Here is a 20,670-nt window from a genome sequence, read left to right as displayed (position 1 = left end):
AAACTTGAAAAATTACAGCAATAGCATGAAAGACAGATATTGTGTATTACTGAACTATATAAAGCTCTCAAAATAAAAGTTAGACCACTCCCTGACTGATGCTTTTGAGAGGATAGTAAAAGAAGTACTGAATATTCTTAAATCTGAGATCAACATGAGGATTCCCAGCATGATTTGAGGAGAAACTAGATGGTGCTGGACTGTCAGAGAGCATAGCATCTGGGGTCATAAAGGCTTGCCTTCAAACAAACAGTCATCTAAGCATCAACTAAGTCCAAATGGAAAAAATCACACCTGGCTGTGTGATCCAAGGACTATACATAATAAAATATCAATCTGAATAAGGGAATGGTACCAGCTGGAATTGTGAACATCTGGTTTGCAGAAGGCCATAGAGGACAGTGGAAGCCCCAAATCCATTTGCAGTGTCATTACCTAGATCAAGCTTACAGTGAATCTCCTCTGACGAGGGAGTGGAATAGCCTTGCTTTCATGAAGAGTGCATTGGAAAGTGGGTTGTGGCAGGAATTTTTGTTATTGTTAGGGGCCATCTGTTTAATTTAGACCTATAGTCACATTATGCACAAAGGAATGAACCACTACCTTGATCTTTGCCATCCTCACAATTCTTCCTGTACTTGAGCCCATTGTTGCAAACACTGAGTCAATCCATCTCCTTGACAGTCACCCTCTTTTGCATTGACACACCACTTTACTAAACATGATGTATTCTCCAAGGACTGATATCTGCTGACAACATATTCAAAGTATGTAAGAAAAAGTGGCACCATCCTTCCTCTAAGGAGCACTATGCAGCATCTCTTCCAAGACAGAGCAGTTTGCCCTTTAAGCAGTCCATGACAGGCTCAATGTGTTTTGCTATCACCATTATTCAAATGTGTCATCTTTGATCCTCTTATTCAACATCCAACTTTCGCATATCCATGTGACAGTTGAAAATACCATGATTTGGGTCAGGTGCACCTTAGCACTTAACACTCTAAAGAGATCTCATGCAATAGATTTGCCTAATGAAATGCACATTTTGATCTCTTGACTGCTGCTCTCCTAAGCATTGATTGTGGATCTAAGCAAGACAAAAATCCCTGACAACTTCACACACTTCTGTGTTGATCATAATGATACCTATTTCTTTTGTTGTGGGTGATTTGATTTTCTTTATATTAAATTATAATATATACATAAGTTTGCAGTGCTTGATTTTCATGGCAGATGTAAATAGGTTCAAATTTTGAAAACTTGTCTATGAAATTTCTTGACCTATTTTAAAGTTGTATTTTCAATATTCTTTTCAATTGAGATATTTTTCTCTATCTTATTTTGTAAGGGTTTAAAGCTTTTTTTTTGTATCCTTTTCTGTATCTGAAATCCCAGATAGGTAAATCTCTAGAACCGGTAAGTAGATTAATTGTTCCTTGGGGTTAGTGCAGGGGAGAGTGAGGGATGCTAATAATCATGAAAAAATGCCCTAAAATTAATTAAGGTGATGATTGTACAACTCAATATTACTGAACTATTGAATTGTATGATATGTGGTTTATGGGCCCATATAACAATTTTAAATGCTAATGGAAGTAAATAAAAATGAATTGAATAAAAACATGCAGGGATGCTAATCTGATAAATGCTACTTCTCAGTGCATAGATCGCAAAGACACTTGTGCAAAATGAGGAGAGATGGTTTAACCATGCAAATGAACATCTTCAAGCAGTGAAGGGAGAGGTGAGGGAACAGAATGAATACATTTGCAATTCTGAAGAAAACTCTGAATACAAAAGGAAAATGTTCCTGCTGAAAATCATAATAAAATATTAATGAACATTGACATGTAAGAGTAAATACCTCTGTAACTACAGATCTTCAACTCTTACCCAATGTGAAGGGGTAACTCAGTGCTGCGTGCAGTGCTGCTCCATCACAGCATCATGCACCATCTGTACAAGATCTCTTGAATGCTCTTGCCTCAGTGAAATCACTCTGCAGGAACACGGCTTCAACCTTTTGTTGTAGGAAGAATGTTTTATGTGGTTTCTACTTCCCTTGGCAAGTGTATTACTCTCATTTGCTTATTAATTTTATTTATTAACTTTAAGTTCTTTATCACTCCAGGAGACCTGGCCATGTATTGGTTATGCATTGGGAATCCCATGGTCCACAGTTCAATACCACCTGCACATCCTTAGAACAAATTTTGGGCTTTATATTCCTGCAAATGGTCTTGGAAACACAAAAAAGTGGTTGCTATGAGTCAGCATTGGCTTGATATCAAGTGAATTTTTTTATGATTATGACAACAGCTTTTTAATAAGTTCTTATATATAGTTTTTGTGATCTTCACTGGTTATAATAAATGTGCAATAATTAATGTCATTGTAATTAATAATTATATGTGATTGATAATTAAATGTATAATGTTGGATTAATGGTAATTAGTAAGAATTAATATCCTCTAACTTATCTCTCTAGTTTCCAATGTTCATGGAAATAGCTACATGGAACTCAGATAAAATCTATGATTTAAAGGTTTATAATGGAAGTTTACACATTGAAATGCCAGTGAGGAATGCTCAGGATATTTGTTTATTCTGACATGTTATACAGTTCTTTCAGATCTGATGACAAATCCCCAAAGGCAAGCCTCCAAAGAAAGGCATTGTACTCTAGCTCCCTGAGTGAGGAAACTCAGACCCTGAATGATGTGCACAGATGTACTGCATGCCAGTAAGCCTCAGCACACAGTCAGCTGTACTTAAGAGGACCAGGAAGCCCAGATTTCTCCATTAAATGCCCGCAGATACTCCACTCCACTAGCCCCAGCACAAAAGCATTCAGTTTTACTTGCTCTTGGGTTTGCGAAGACGAGGACTCTGTTCCATGCTTTGTTTCCTCGTCTGTTTCTGCTCTTCTGATGTTATAGCTGTTTGTGGATCCAGGAAGCTCACTGTGCAAGGACACAGGTTTCACAGGACTTGCTCCACTCCTGGCTCTTCTAGGAATGAGATCTCTCCTAGTATTTCTCAGAGGGCTCATTTTTTACACAGCAGGATTCCATTCAAGAGAATCCTGTTCACAAGTAATCACAGGCGAATTTTATCATTACCTATGCCCTTTTACAAAGTCCATGCAGAAAAGGTAATTTGGTCAGAGTTAAAAACTTTGTCTAGAACAAGTGGTTCTCAACGTTCCTAAAACCATATCCCTTCAATACAATTCCTCATGTTTTGATGACCCCGCAACCATAAAATTATTTTTGTTGCTACTTCATAACTGTAATTTTGCTACTATTATGGATGGGGAGAACCTGTTAAGGGTCATTGAACCCCCAAAGTGGTCACAACTCACATGTTGTATACCGCTGGTCTAGAATTATCATGTTAAATAATGCACTACTTTGCATTAAATATGCATAGTCCATAAATAGACTCCAGTACTATTCTGTCAGTTTACCATAGTGTGGTGGCTTTGGTGTTGCTGAAATGCTAGAAGCAATGTGACTTATATTTTAAATGTCAGCATGGTCACCCAAAGTGAACGAGTTTCAGTGGACCTTCCAGACTAAGAAGAGACAATGAAGAAGAAATCTGATGCAAAAATTTGCTATTGATCAGAATTTGGAATGTGCGATATATGAATCCTGGAAAGTTGATAGTCATCAAAATGAAATGGAACACATCAAAATGGATATCCTAGGCATTAATCAGCTGAAATGGGCTGATATTGGATATTTTGAATCAGAAAATCATCTGATATAGTATGCCGAAGATAATTCTATAAAGAGAAATGACAGCATTCATTGTCAAAAAGGATATTGCAAAGTTAGTCTTGAAGTACAATGCTGTCTGTGGTATATTTTCCCCACCTCAAGAATATGCAATCAATACAATTATTATTAAAATTTATGCACCAACCAGAAAAGCTAGTGATGAACAAAATGAAGAATTCAGTAGACTAGAGTGTGAAATTGACAAAATATGTATTTAAGGTGCATTGTTGATGATTGACAGTGGGAAAGTTGAAAAAAGTTGAAAAAAGAGAAAAATGGAAAAAAGTAGGAAAATTGAAACTTGATGATAGAAATGAAGGTGTAGATCACATGATGAATTTTGCCTGGTGAAATATTTGTTCATAGAAAACATGCTTTTTCAACAACACAAACTAACTATACATCTACACTTCTCAGCAAGAAATATGAGATGATGAAAAAGTTTAATACCAACAGTTAAACTAGGCCAGCAGATAACTCTGGAAAAATTGTTCATATGTAAGTTCAGGTTAAAGTTGAAGAAAATTAAAACAACTCCATGAAAGCAAAAATTTAACCTTGAATTTATCCCAGCTGAATTTTGAGAACAACTCAAGAAGAGATTGACTGCAAAAAACACGAATGAGAGAAGACCTGGGGAGCTTTGGGAGAACAGCAAGAGCATCATCCATAAGAGAGAGAAAAAGCCAAGAAGTCAAAATTGACAAATAATTATTCTGCGTGAAGGAGAAAGATTTTTCCTTTAGGAGGCCTTAAGTTTATGTTCCTGGTGGTGGAAAAATTTGTAGAAGGATATCAATAATGATTCAGATAATCAGGAATATTAGCCATGGCACTGACATGGACATGCAGAATTTGTGGAATTGGAGAGTCTTTCTGTATAATTTTTGCCACAATTAGAAAAAAAATAATTACATGAATAACAATTAGTACAAGGAAGAAAATTTTCTAGAATTGAATGTGGTGCTAATTGCACAATTCTTCTTGATATGATTGAAATATTGAATTTATGACATATGTTTGAAATGCTAATTCAAATTTTTATAAAAATCGATGAGCTTTAAAAAGATAAGAAACAAAAGATCAAAGTGTTGTCAGAGGAGACTCTCCAACTTCCACGTAATCAAAGATGAGTCCAGGCAAATAGAAGAAATGAAGAAGCCATGGAGCTGGATATAAAATGTCAAAAGGCACCTGAGAAGACAAAGTAAAATATTACAATGAAATTTGCAAAGTCCTAGAATTAAAAACAGAAAGGAAGAACACATATAGCATATCTTTAATGGAAAGAAATGGAGAAAAATTAAAGTTTTGTTTTACAGCTTTGAAAGATATGACAGGCAAAATACTGGGTTATATATGAAGCATCAAAAGGAGAGGGAAGGATACACAGAGTCACTGCACCAAAAAGAACTAGCCAACATCCCACAATTTCTTGTTCGGCATATGAGCAAAGAATAATGGTATTAAGGAAAAAGTTCAGGCAGAACTGAGTATTAATTAAAAATAAATCTCCAGGAATTTATAGAAAATACTAACTGAAATACTTGAATATATTGATGATCATTTTGGAAGAACATATTCACGTGTGCCAGGACATCTGGAAGACAACTACTTTTCCTACTTATTGTAAGCGATCCTTATTTGTACATATTCCAAAGAAGGTGACCAAATAGAATGCTCAATATATAGGACAACATCATTGATATTATATGCAAGTTAAATTCTGCTGAGTAGCATCCCAAAACAGTTGCAGCACTACATTCACAGAGAGCTGCTAGAGAATCAGGCCAGATTTAGAAGAAGATGTGAAAAAAAATAATAGTGTTATTGAAGTCAGATGGATCACAGCTAAAATCAGAGAAAAATAAAGGTAGGTTTATTTGTATTTGATTGACAATGCCAAGGCACTTGACTATGTATATTCTAACAAAATATGGATAGCATTGAGAGTAGGGTAATATTGTCTTGTTTCTCACTGGGATAGTTAATTTTATTAAACCTAAAGTGGGTGACTGCATGTGGAAGGGACTTGGCACAGACAGTGAGTGAGATGGAGATAACTTGTTGCATCAACAAGACTCTCAATGAGGTCAGAATGTGATACTGTTTGTTAGTTATAAACTGAGAACAACTGAAACCTGAAGTTGTGCACTGATATAGGCCCCGCATATTAACTTTGTGAACTTCCTCCTTTGCATCCTCCTTTGATGTGCTAAGAAAAGCGGGTGAGTGGATCAGTTCAGGAGGTCTTCTCTCCCTTGAGTACCTCAGTCTTTCCCTCATAACTCAATTTCCAGATTGCAGAAGACTTAATTATACATACGAGGAACTTGTACACTGATCAAGAGGTAGTTATGTGAACAGAACAAGGAGACAGTGTATGGTTTTTGATGAAAAGGAAAAGTATGCTTCATAGTTTTATCATTTAACCTACTTATTCAATCTTATGCTGAGTTAATCATCACAGAAACAGCATTGTATAAAGAAGAATGTGGCATCAGGTTTGGAGGAAGGCTTAATGACAACCTACAATGCACAGATTCCATAAGTGTGGCTGCTAGCCGTGAGGAGGAATTGAAGCACTTGCTGATCAAGATAGAAGATTACAGCCTTCGGCATGGATTACAACTCAATGTAAAGAAGGCCATTAGATGACATCATGGAGAATGGAGACAAGATTAAAATTTTCAACATTTTGTTTTGCTTGCATCCACAATTGATGGTCCTGGGAGCAGCAGTCAAGAGATTCCTAGCATTGGGAAAATCTGTTGCCTAGGACCTCTTCAGGGTATTATAAGGCAAGGATGTTGCTTTCAGGACTGAAGTGTCCCTGATACAAGCCATGGTATTTTCAATTGCTTCATAGGCTTGTGAAAGTTGGACATTGAATAAGGAAGACTGAAACAGAATTGATGCATTTGAATTTTGGTGCTGGCAAAGAATATTGAAAGTACTAAGAATTACCAAAAGGACACACAAATCTGTTTAATAAGAAATATGGCCAGAGTGCTCCTGAGAGGCCCAGATGGCAAGACTTCATTAGACAGTTAGGACATGTGGTCAGGAGAGACCATGTCCTGATGAAGTGTGTGCTTGGTAAAGTAGAGGAATAGTTAAAAGGGAAAGACCCTCAAGAGGATGCATTGACAGAGTGGGCCACTATGGGTCAGAAATGAATGGATGACACATGACAACAGTAGTTTGTTCAGGAAGCTCTGGTGGTTTGCTTTGCTGGGTTATACCTTGGGCCACGAACCAGAGGGTCAGCAGTTTGAAATGAGCAGCCTCTGCAGGGGAGAGAGGTGCCTTTTAGCTCTTGTAAGATGTTAAATTCGTAGAAACCCAAACAGAAAGTTCTATCCTGTCCTGTAGACACACAGTTTGTCAGTCCTGACTTGATGTTAATCAAATATTATTCAGACTCATCTAGCGACTTATGCTACTTAAATTTTTTTCTGCTTCCACTTACTATGAGTTCCACTACTATTATTTGTAACTTGTTTTTTCTTGTAGTTGTTTAGTTTTTACTGTAAATATGTGCTGCTGTTCCTTTTAGGAGCCATCCAATTGGTTCTAACTCAAAACACCACATTGTCCCCAGAACAGAGCAACACCAAGTCTCACCATTGTTGTCATGTGCGAACCAATTGTTGCAGCCACAGTGTCAACCTATTTCATTGAAGATCATCCTCTTTTTAACTGACTCTCTGCGATACCAAGTATGATACATACCCTTAATCCAGCCACCTCTATCTCTCTCCCAGAGCATGTTGAGCTTCATGACTGGTTAACTTTATAAAGACTAGAATGAGGAAAAGGATGTTGTTTAAAATTATTTGATTTTTATTGTGCTCATTTTGTAACAGAAACATAATATAATATAGAAAATTCATAAAATTAATTCATTGGATTTAAGTTCTATATTGAGTTAGGCACACAGAATTATAGTCAATGAAATAATATTTACAATTGTAGGCTATATTGCTTATCTCTAAAATATGTGGAGAGTACTAACACAAAACTATTTATAATAATGGTAATATGGTCTATTTTTCCTTTTTCATTTTTGATATTGATGACCAACAGTTCTTTCTTGTACTCTTAGGAAAAGCTGTTTGGAATGAAAATCCAGTTACCCCTGCTAGCAGCCTGCAACACTAGACTGGATTCTAGCAACAGTATTTTGCAATGCACTCATTCTGAACCTTTCTGAAAGGTTCCTTCACTGCTTTCTATTGCAGTGCTAACTCAAGTGGGCTGCACAAAGCCCCAGCCCTCACCTGTCAACTTTACTTAGTCATAAAATGGGAAATATATTTGTATACTTTTCCCCGAATATTATTTAATGCCATCCTTAAGAGTAGGCCAGATGTCAAAGAAAGTGTATTGTTTAGCAGATGCTACTGTTGTTGTAAGGTGACATGAAGTTGTATCTGATGCGTAGAGACCATATGTTCTGTGGAGTACAACATTGACATACTAACAATCTTTATGTGTGAGCCAATTATTTCATGCACTGTGTTAATCCATCTTATTGACTTTCTTCCTCTTTTTCACTGATTCTCTGGAATTGGTCTCCAAAGTGTTTAAGTTGAAGTTGTGTCATCCTTATTCCTAATTTTCAAGATACATTGGTTTATTTTCCTGGGAATCCATGGTTCTTTCAACATTCTATACCAATACCATAACTCAAATTCCACAATCCTTATCCACTTTTCCTTGTTCACTATCTCTCTCTCTCTCTCTCTCTCACACACACACACACACACATATTAGGAATTGGAAAAAAAGCTATGAGAGGACAAAAGGATCACCACAAATGAAAGTGAAAAATCCAGTATTATTATTTTGCTTTCAATTAATATGCAGTAGAGTGATTCATAGCCAAATTATAAAAGATAGACCTTCAGAAAATATAGATAACCTCAAACTTTGTGTTGGCATAAAACTTTTTTTTGAACAAGCTTTTTAAATGATATCTCAACCCAGTAAATTCACATTAAATAATTTTATTTGCTGTTCAAATAAATTTGTTCTTGAAAAGGAAGTTGTTTCCCTTCCTACAAATATGCAAGGATATGAATATGGAAACATATAAAAATAACTATAATCAGAAACTAAATGTAGAGAATACAAAATATTTGAAAGAGAATTTCCACATGACTATCAAATATGATAAGTTCCAATCAACTAACTCAAAAACAACCTCTAAAACTCAAACTCAATGCCTGTAGAGTCAATTCCAACTCATAGCAACACTATAAGACAAAGTTGAACTGTCCCATGGGTTTTCAAGAGCAATTCTGTACAGGAAGAGAAAAACTTCATTTTTCTTCCAACTGATTCATTAGTAAAGGAGAAAATGCAGCATAGACAAATGTGACACAACTTTCACATCAGATTATCAATACTCAGACATCTGGGAATTAGCGTCTTTCACAGAAAATGTAAGTAAGCACAATGATGATAAATTACTAATGTGAATCCGCATGTGTGATAAAGATTGAATATAAATTTAGTAAACTGAGATTTAGAATGACTTGTGCATTCCTAGATTAAGACATAATAAATAAATTGCATCATTATCAGAGGCAGTGCAGCTTTACTGATCCATTTGAATTATACAAAACGAAATAAAATCTATACTGTTTCCTTTGAGTATCATTACTGTTGTTAAACACTGGGACAAATATGCACAGAAATCTTTATTGACTATGAATTAATCCTTATGTAACAGTTATATTAATAGAAGAACTACTACCTGTGTGATTTGTAAATAGAGACTCTTACCCTGACTGTTACTATTTTATCAATTCAGTATTATATTAGTTCCAGTTTACCAATATCTGGAAAAAAAGGAAATAATGACAACTTTTAAAACTATGTATAAATTCCCTCAAGTTGTAGGATGAAACTATTTAAACAAATGCTGGGTTTAGGACACAATAAACAGGCATTCTAACAGTGACTCTTAAAGATATTAGTATAGGAGAGCCTATATAGGAATCATGGCTATCATAGTAAATTGTTCTTTCTAAGTACAGCTCTCATTTCTACTAGCTTGCACTAGCTGTCAGATCTCTACATTAACAAAAATCACAAGCTATTTGAATCACTATTAATATCTAATCTAGACATCATCTGTAATATTTCTATTCTTCATCCCTCCAAAGAATTATTTACTTTCAATATATAACTTTGTCAAAAGCATGTGTCCAATAATAGGTTTTTAAATGCATGGTACATTTCTTTTTACCATCAATGCAAAAGAGTAATTCATCTTCCTAGGGTATACACCAATTATCTTTTATTAACCTCATTATTAAATTTTGGATTAGAAATGAACTTTAAATATCCATTTAGAATACTGAAATAAATAGGTTATTGATGATGTATTTTCCTCTGTAGTTGATTTTAAAAATGTAAATTACAAGAATATGCAATTCAGCCATAGTGAAATATATAGGTATGTTAGACAGGGTTCTCTAGAGAGAAAAAAACAGGACACTTATGGTTTTATATATATATAATAAACAGTTAATTAAGCTCTGGAGCAGTAAAAATGGCTCAGTGCAACTCACTTCCGTGAGACAGGTAAGACACTGGCAGTCCTTCAAATCCTGAGGGCCTCCAGGTAATCCTCTGTAGAGCAATTCAGACTATCTGGCTACAGGGAGCAAACAGCAAGGCAGATCACCAACAGTCAGTCAGATGACAGGTTCTTACAGTCTCCAGCTCAAGCAATGTATATTCCAGTAGCATGTTGGCAGGTCTTGAAGGAACCTCAAACTACACATACACAGTCCACGGGTTAGGTGTCCTAAGATAAAATAGCTCACAAGTTGAGGCAGAGAACAAACTAAAGCAGCTGAACACTGGTCTGATCATCAAAGAGCAAGAGACAAGAAAGATGAGGCTCACGGAGCCATTTAGCTCTGTGCACTTCTGCTAATTGGCCAGGTTGGCATAATAAACCTATCTATCATAATAGGAACATACAGTGTAGGCATATTAAAAAAAGCACCAAAAATCAAGTATAGAGTCAGGTAAATATGATGCAATAAAAAGGGTAACATTGAAAAACTTCTTCTATAGAAATGAACAAACCACTTCACATACAAAAAAAATTAAATAAAAAATAATAAGGATTTCACTTTAAAACATATATATGTGAATTGAATGCAAACTAAAACAATCCCAATAAGTACATTCTGAATCATAGTTTCCATGTAGGGTTTTTGAGATTGTACATCATTACATGAGCACTAGTCTCATCGTTCTGGTGTTTGAAGCATTTAATCTTGTGGTGAGCAGTCCAACACTCACCACACGGCACCACCAAGTAAGGGGAACCAGAAGATGAAGTCTTGGGTGAGTGAGCCTAAATTAATGAGAGTGAAACACCTTGAGCAAAAATAACCACAATGTATAAACAAAGTGAAAATATCTGACAAATGTCAATGAGTATTATGTGTTGAAGTTGATAACTTAGATCATACTTTGATGTATACATTTTTTAAATTAAGAAAAAAAGTTAAAGAATTCTGAGTGTTCATCTGAACTTAATCAAACAATGATAGAATACAAGTGAGTATGATTTAATGCCCTAGTATTTTTCTTCATACACAATATTATTGGAATATTAAAATTGTACTTCGTATAATCTATTTAACATGTAATAATTATTATTCACAAAAGTGCCTACTAGCAATAGTAATTCATTGAATTAAAGTAAAGCTATTTTCAAATAATTAACTACTACTTAATTATATACTCTCCATGTATCTCAAATAGCAAAAGGGCTCAAATTTTTAACAATATCAGAATCTCAACGATAAAGGCTATGTGATCGAAATGTTATACTCAGTCAAACAAAGGAGCATGCAAACACACAGCAGGAACAAAAAGCCTTAGAGGAACTTGGAATATCTAAACATCATTCTGCCAAGAGCACTCTTGATTTCCTTGTTCCTCAGGCTAAAGATTAGTGGATTCACAAAGGGGGGCACTGTGGAGTAGAACACAGATGTGACAAAGTTTTGAACCAATGATACATTTGAGTTGGGGCCGAAAGTAGCAAATATCCCAGAGATTATAAACAAAATCACTGTAGCTAGCTGTGGGGAGCAGGTAGATAAAGCTTTGTTTCTGGCTTCTATAGATTTCATCCGGAGCACAGTAGAAAATATGTTAACATAGGAGGTAAATAAGACAACAAAACAGAATAAGACAAAGCCAAAACTGACTGCAAGAGACACTGTTTCAGACAACTGTACAGACTGGGAAGAAAGGCTCAGTATTTGAGGAAGGTCACAGAAAAACTGGTGAATGACATTGGATTTTGTGAAGGGCAGCCTGAACATGGTGCCCGTATGGATTGCTGAATACACCAGCCCACTGGCCCACGTGCCCCCTGAGATCTGTGTGCACAGCCGTGGGGTCATGATGAGCTGATAATGCAGAGGGTGACAAATGGCAACATAGCGGTCATAGGACATGACGACAAGGAGAAAAAACTCTGTAGCTCCAAATAAGATAAACAGGAAAACTTGTGTCACACATTCTCTGAGGGAAATTACTTTACTGTCCATGAGAGAATTTAAAACCGATTTGGGGACAGTTACTGAAATAAAGCAAAAATCTAGCAAGGACAAGTTGGCTATAAAGAAGTACATTGGGAAATGAAGGTGCATGTCTGTTATAATGACAGTAAGAGTTAGAAGATTTCCAGCCATGGATCCCAGATAAATCAGTAGGAAAAGTAGACCTTGCAAGACTTGGAGCTCCCGAGAGCTTGTGATGTCCATGAGGAGGAATTCTGTGATGATGGTGAGGTTGTCCATGTGTGCTAACACACTCTACTCTCCCTGGAATGAAATGTTAAAATTATACAACCTAACAAAACGGATATGCTGACTATCCTCATAAGAAATTACATCTCTGACAAAATTTAGTCTACTGCTTTTAAATAATGGTTTTTTTGGTAAGTAATTAAGAAAAATAGCAAATATTAGCAAATAATAAAATGAAGATTCTCCATATGCTAAACACAAATTAATGTCAATATATCTATTTACATTAACTTTTTTTCTTATTCATTATAAATCACTAATAAAAACACAACCATACCTGAGCACAAAGCTTGATGCTTTATTTTTTCTCTGTTAATATTTTTGTCTCTCATAAAATTAACTGATATAAAGCCCAACCCCGTGGTTTTTTTTAATCCCTTCAATGAAAATTCTCTCAGGAAGATTGACCTTTGTCATACTGGTATATTTTATCTAAACCCTAAGAAGTGATGTGTCTGATGTTCAGTGATGACCATTCTATTTTGAAGTTCTCTGGTGTACTTATATCTGTAAATCCTCAGGGAAAACTATTAATTGTTGCTTCTAGAAAAGATTAAGGCCCTTCAATAGCTGTTTCCTCATATATATTCTGACCTATCCATTGAGATTAATTAGAGGTATTTATTTGAATTTTTGCTGATAAGAGTATTATAGAATTTTTGTAAAACCTGAAAAAACAAAAGTTTCCAAAATAAGTTCTTTGTCGAAAGTCTTACCTGTTGATAATAGCACATTAAAAACCATATATACATATATATATTTTTTACAAATTTACCCACGTGGCCAAGTATTTTTTTGGCTCTTAGGGTTTGTTTTTTTTTGGGCATTAAACCATAAATGGGTTTACATCTCATCAACTTATTTATTTATAGCTTTCAGTTTTTGAATGTAAAAGATCTCACATTATGAAACAATATTTTGCAATGCATGTGGAACATTATTACTTTTATGAACTATGCCCTTCATGAAATTATACACTTCTTGTAAAAATAATAAGCATGATCCATATTACCTAGAAAAATTAGAAGAATTTGGGCTAAGAATTTCTTCATGTCTTTTTGTGTAATTTAACAATTTTGTGTACCTTGAGCAATTTAGGTGATGTTTTACATTTCGCTGAGGTTTGATCATGATAAGTGCACAATTCAAACAAATAGTAAAACCAAAATGTTACTAACATGCTAAATAAACAAAAATAACATGAAGACAATCAAGTTTGATGCATTCACTGCTGATTTAAACACCTAAATAGACGAAGTAGTTAAAATATATCCAACCAGATGGCTTCTAAAGACACCGTGTACAAATCACGAGTTAGCTCATGAGCTGTCCCTAACAGATGACATGCAAAACATGAGTAAACTAGGGCTCTGTCTGCAATGTGATAAGACTAAGCATTCTTAGGAATGACATAATAATTTGTAGCTTTATAAACTAAAATACTGAATAAATATATTGAAGCATGTGTGTAAGAAAAACTTATGAATGGATGATGTACTCAGTACAGTCAAATACACCATCCTTATCTGAAACAATTTCAAAGTGTTTATTAATGGCATATCACAACAATAAATTTGAAATGTGACAGCAATGGAATCAAAGACATATATTGTCAATTATTGAACTATATAAAGCTCCTAATATAAAATTTAGACAACTATAAATTATCAAGTGCTCATGAGGGAGGGGGTAAATAAAAAAGAATTGAATAAAATCAAATGGGGATCCTAAATCCAAAGAAAGTAATCTGATAAATGCTACATCTCAGTCCATAGATCCCAAAGACACCAGTGCAAAATGATAGGAAATAGGTGAGTAAGTTCAATACATGATTCAAAGAGTGAATGGACAGTTGAGTGTACAGAGTGAATAAACATGTAATACTGAAGAGAAATATGAACACATTGGGCAAAATATGTGGATTTTGTAACAGGTTCCTATGCTGAAAATTATAATGAAACATTAATAAATGCTGATATTTAATGAAAAATTACTCTGTATTTACAGAGCTTCACCTATTACCTAATGTGAATGAACAAAGGTATAGCCCAGTGTTATATGGGGCACTCCATCAAGTATCCTATACAGACTTTAAAAGACCTGCTGAATGTTCTTGTGCCAGTGAAATCATTCTGCATGAATGCAGCCTGAACAATTTGTTTTAAGAAAGAAAGTATTAAGTAGTTGCTACATACCTTGGAATGACTTGTTACTTTCATTCACTTATTAATTATGTTTATTAACTTTGACCTCATTATCACACTTGGAGCCCTGGACAAGTACTCGTTAGATACTGAGGATCACAGGGTTCACAGTTCAAAACTACCTGCAGCTCCACAGGAGACAGGTTGGACTTTCTACACATGTGAATTCTCTTGGAAATCCTCAGGTGGCTGCTGTTTGTCAGACTCAGCTGATAGCAGTGATTTTGTGTTATCCTGATGAAAACAGCTTTTCAATAACTTCTTACATATAGTTTTGTGACCTGAGTTGGTTATGCTAAATGTGTAATAATAATGTAATAGTAATTAATAATTACATTTAATTATGAAATTAGTAAATGTAAAATGACTCATTAATACTAACTGGTAATAGTTCATTTCCTCTATTTTACCCCTCTAACTTTCAATATTGATTGAAATGGCTACAGAAAACTCAGATACAATCCATGGTTTAAATGTTTATTATGGAAGTTTCCATATGGAAATGAAAGTGAGAAATGCTAAAGAAAATTGTTTATCAGGACATGTTACAAAGTTCTTTCAGATCTCCCAAAGGAGCAAACCACTCCACTGTAAACCTCAACAGAAAGACATTATTCCCAAACCACCTGGACGAGCAAAATCCAGCCCCTGAATTAACTGCATAGAAGCACCTCACTCCAGTTAGCCTCAGAACAAAGGCACACAGCCCAGATTTTCCATCTAAATGCCCAGAGGCGCTCCACTCCACAAGCTAGCCTCCAGCCCTGACATTCACTTTTACTTACTTCCTGGTTTGGGATGCCTAGGACTCTGTTCCATTCTTTGGATCCTTGCTCTGCTACTGCTCCTCTGATGTTTCAGCTGTTTATGGATCCGGGTAGTTCACTGGGCAGGGGTATAGCATACACAGGACTTGCTCCACTCCTGGCTATTGTCAGTAATCAGGTTTCTCCGATTGCTTCTCAGAGCGCTCATTTTATACACAGCAGGTTGTTATTCCATGAAATCCTGTTCACAGTTAACCACAGGTGAATTATATCATTATCTCCCCTACATTTTCACTAAGTCCATGCAGGGAAAGTTAATTTGGTCAGAGTTACAAACTTTGACTAGAAAAATCACATTTAATAGTTTACCAATCCTACACTAAATATGTATAGCCTATAAATAGACTCCATTACTTGTCTGTCAGTTTTTCATAGAGTGGTGGCTTTTGTGTTGCTGTAATGCTGAAAGTTATGTCACTGATATTTTAAATGTCAGCATGATCACCCAAAGTGAACAAGTTTCAGTGGCGCTTCCAGACTAAGAAGAGACAATGAAGAAGAAATTTGTTGCAAAAAATTGCTGATTATGAACTTGGAATGTGTGAAGTATCAATCTAGGAAAATTTATAGTCATCAAAATAAAATGGGACACACCAAGATGGCTAGTCCTGGTATTAGTGAGCTGATGCTGAATCAGAAAATCATATGATATATTATGCAGGAAATGACACTCTACAGAGGAATGGTGTAGAATTTGTTGTCAAAGGGAATTTCAAAATTAATCATGAAGTACAATGCTGTCTGTGATATATGTTACTGCCTTCAAGGATATGCAATTAATACAACAACTATTAATCAAATTTATATACCAACCACAAAAGTTAGTGATGAATAAATTGAAGAATTCTATTGACTTGAGTCTGAAATTGAGCAAACGTACAATCAAGGTGCATTGATAATCATTGGTATTTAGAATGCCAAAGTTGGAAAAAGATAAAATGGAACAGAAGTTGTTAAATTAAAACTTGGTGATAGAAATGAAGGTGGAGATCTCATGATTGAATTTTGGGTGGTCAAAGATTTGTTCATAGAAAATATCCTTTTTTTAAAATACAGTCACTATTCATATGGAGCTCTCCAGGTGAAATATGATACGATTGAGAAGTTTAATACCCACAGCTAAATATAGGCCAGCAGTTAGTTCTGGAACAATCCTCATATGTAAATTCAGGTTGAACTTGAAAAAAAAGAAAACAACTCCATGAAAGCAAAAGTTTAATCTTGAGTATATTCCACCTGTATTTTGAGAGAGAAGAGATTTACTGCAAAAAACTCTAATGACAGAACACCTGGAGAACCATGGGAGAACATTGAGAGCATCATTCATAAGAAGAGAAAAAGTCAAGAAGTCAAACTTGACCAATAGTTATTATGCATGAAGGAGAAAGATTTGTTCCTTAAGAGCCACTGAGTTTATAATACTGGTGTTGGAAGAATTTGGGAAAGGATATCAATAATGATTGATATAATGAGAAGTATAATCAATGGGAATGGAATATACATGTAGAAGTTGTGGAATTGGATAATTTTCCTGTGTAATTTTTGCCACAATTAGAAAAATAATTACATGAATCACAATGAGTACAGGAAAAAGAAAATGTTTTATAATTGAATGTAGTGTTAATTGTACAATTCTTCTTGATATGATTGAAATATTGAATTCATGACATGTGGACGAAGTTCTAATAAAACTGTTTAAAAAAAGAGCCAAGATCATTTAAAAAATAAAAAAGAAACAAAAGATCAAAATGAATGTCACAGGAGATATGGTGTGTGTCTCAAACTTACACTTAATCATAGATAAGCCACAGCAAATGGAAAAAAAAATGAAGAAGTCATAGAGCTGGACAAATAATGTCAAAGGGCACCTGAGAAGACAAAGTGAAATATAATAATGAAATTTTCAATAATTTATTAAATTGTTGTTAAGAAATTCAAAACAAAAAAGAAAGAACACACTCAGCACATCTTTAACTGAAAGAACTCAAGCAAAACTAAAGCCTTGTGTTGCAGCTTTGAAAGGTACAACAAGCAAAGTATTGAGTTATCCATGAAGCATCAAAAGAAGAGGGAAAAAATACATACAGTCACTGTACCAAAAATAATTTGTCAACATTTGACAATTTGTTGGTCATTATATGAGCAGGAAACAATGGTATTAAGGGAAAAGTTCAGTATTAAGGAAATACTGAAATCATTAGCTAAAAGCAGAGTTCCAGAAATGTATGGAAAATACCAACTGAAATGTTTCAAAAACCTGATGATGCACCAGGACATTTGGAAGACAACTTCTAGAACAACATACTGGAAAGATCCATATTTGTACATATTCCAAAGAAGGTGACCCAACGGAATGTTCAATATATAGAACAATATCACTGATATTACAAGCAACTTAAATTCTGCTTAGTATCATTCAAAAGAGTTAGAGGAATACATTGATGGGGAGCTGTTAGAGAATCAGGCCAGACCTAGAAGAAGATGTGGAAAAATGATAGTGTTACTGATGTCAGATGGATCTCAGCAAAAATCAGAACAAAGATATGTTTATTTGTATGTGCTTGACTATGCCAAGGCATTAGACTGTGTGTATCCTAACAAAATGTGGATGGCATTGAGAGTAGAGAAATATTGTCCTGTTTCCCTCTGGGATAGTTAATTTTATTAAACCTAAAGTGGGTGACAGTTTGCATGTTAAGGGACTTGGCACAGACAGTGAGGGAGAAGGCGATAACTTGTTGCAACAAGACTCTCAATGAGGTCAGAATGTGATAATGTTTGCTAGTTATAAACTGTGAGAATAGTTTAAGCCTGAAGTTGTGCACTAATTTAGGCCCCACATTTGAACTTTGTGAACTTCCTCCTTTGCATCCTCCTTTGATGTGCTAAGAAAAATGGGCCAGTGGATCAGCTCAGGAGGTCTTCTCTCTTTTGAGTACTTCTGCCTTTCCATCATAACTCAATTTCCTGATTGCAGAAGACTTCTCTGTACACATATGGAATTTGTACACTGATCAAGAGGTAGTTGTGTGAATAGAACAAAGAGAGATTTCACTGTTTAAATAAGGAAAAATATATTTCACAATTGTATTGTTTCACCATACTTATTCAATCTGTAGGCTGAGTATGGTAGTTACATAATCTGGTGTCAATTTGGGACTTGAGAGGATTAAGACTGAACGGTTGGAGTCTAGTCCATCAATCAGGTCACAGCCAATACCTTTGTGGGCCTGGTCTTTCCCTGAGATTTCTGGGAAAACTCTGGTATTTCCTCTTTGGGGGTGGGAGAGACTCTCTTTCACTACTTCACTGCCTTGGAGATTCTCTACTGACAAGGTTAACTCCCTCTGAGACATCTCTGAGGAGAAGCCACATGCAACTAACTACCCTGATGCAGCTAGAACCCTGCACCTGGAGAAGACATGAGAAGAACTCTGCCAGCTCTGAGATACTTAGAAGGCCACTGGATTCAGAAGACTTTCTACTCCTTGGCCTGTATACATATTGCATTCAGCACCATTGCATGTGTTTCGTGAGTCTGAAGAGGACTTTATAGATTGGTACTGGACATATAGACTAATGTTGTTCTTATACCCTTGAACTGGACTGGTTTGGAATGCTTTCTTAATATTCAATTACCCTTTATATAAGATTGTCTTATACATATATGCATATCTATGAATTTGTTTCTCTACTCTACCCAGACTAACACATCATGGTACCTTGGGAGTGGGGTACTAGAGAAACAAATCATACAAACAGAGAGTAGATATTTATTTCACCTCTATCGTAGTAGTAGATTTTATTCTTGGTCTAACCGGAGGTCAAATATGGCCACGCAGTTTACTGGCTTCTTTTCTGGCTATAATATGGGAAGTTCCAGCTTGATTATTTTCTTTTGTTTTAGTCTTTGGTTATTCCTGTTAGAAATGGCAAAAATGAATGTTGTTAATGTATATTTTGAGGTCAGGGGTGTAAATCACCATTTGAATTTCTCAGAAACCATGCTGCTTAGGGAAAATGGCTGACAAGTCAAAATGGCTGACAGAAAGCCTTGATCTGATTTGCTACTCTCTGAGGTCTAACCCCATATTTTCACATCAACAAAATAGTTTAAAGATTTAGATAAACTAAATAAGAATTGAACGTGACTATTTTAAGAATTGAGTTTAGTATCTGATTTTACTTAGTTTATACTGATTTCTTCTGATTATTATTGATATAATGATTGATAGAAATGTTTATGGGAAGTAAGAAAATAGAAAGATGATAAGCCCACTTCCCTCAAGCCATTAATTTGATCTTTATATGGATTTAGGACATGTCTGAATAGAAGGTTCTAAAAGGATAAACCCCACCCAGTGCTTTGGAGTACTCAGAATATTTGCATTCCAAGACACTTGTCAGGGTGAGATGGACAGATGGAAGAAAGTGAAACTCTGTTTTTTAGGAAACCTTGAAGTAGTTATTTTCAGAAGCTGGAAACAAACTGGAACCACGAAGAAAACTCCTATCTTGGACATGAAGCCTGTGACAAGCTAAAATGCTTGCTAGGTGACCACCTGGATCTACTTGTTGAGTGGAAGTCCAGAAATCCAACAATAAAGATACAGGTTTACAAGGAACTAGAGGAAAAGACGAGAGTGGGTTGACTGGTCTGAAGTTCATGATCTGGAACAAGTGGGCAAGGCTTGTTGAGAATTTGGGGTAAGCCATGGTCTAAAGGGAGGGGGCCAAAGGACACCCTGGTGAAGCTAAGTGAGGCAGCCCACACTGAGTTGACCAGAAGGCTGACAAGATGAAGACAAGATATTTGAGCCTGTGAACTGGGGTATATTGCTGCAGACTTTATGGATGGCCTGGCCTGATTTGACTATGCTTATTGATGCATACTTCACAAGTTTCCAACTGGAATGAAGATTCTTCACATCAAATAATATGATTGTCTGCCAGAGTGCTGGGTTGATGTAAGTGGGTAGTATAGAAATTGGATACCCAA

Source organism: Tenrec ecaudatus, chromosome 2 (genome assembly GCF_050624435.1).
Source record: "Tenrec ecaudatus isolate mTenEca1 chromosome 2, mTenEca1.hap1, whole genome shotgun sequence".
Lineage (NCBI taxonomy): Eukaryota > Metazoa > Chordata > Mammalia > Afrosoricida > Tenrecidae > Tenrec > Tenrec ecaudatus.
Note: the sequence above shows the minus strand (reverse complement) of the source record.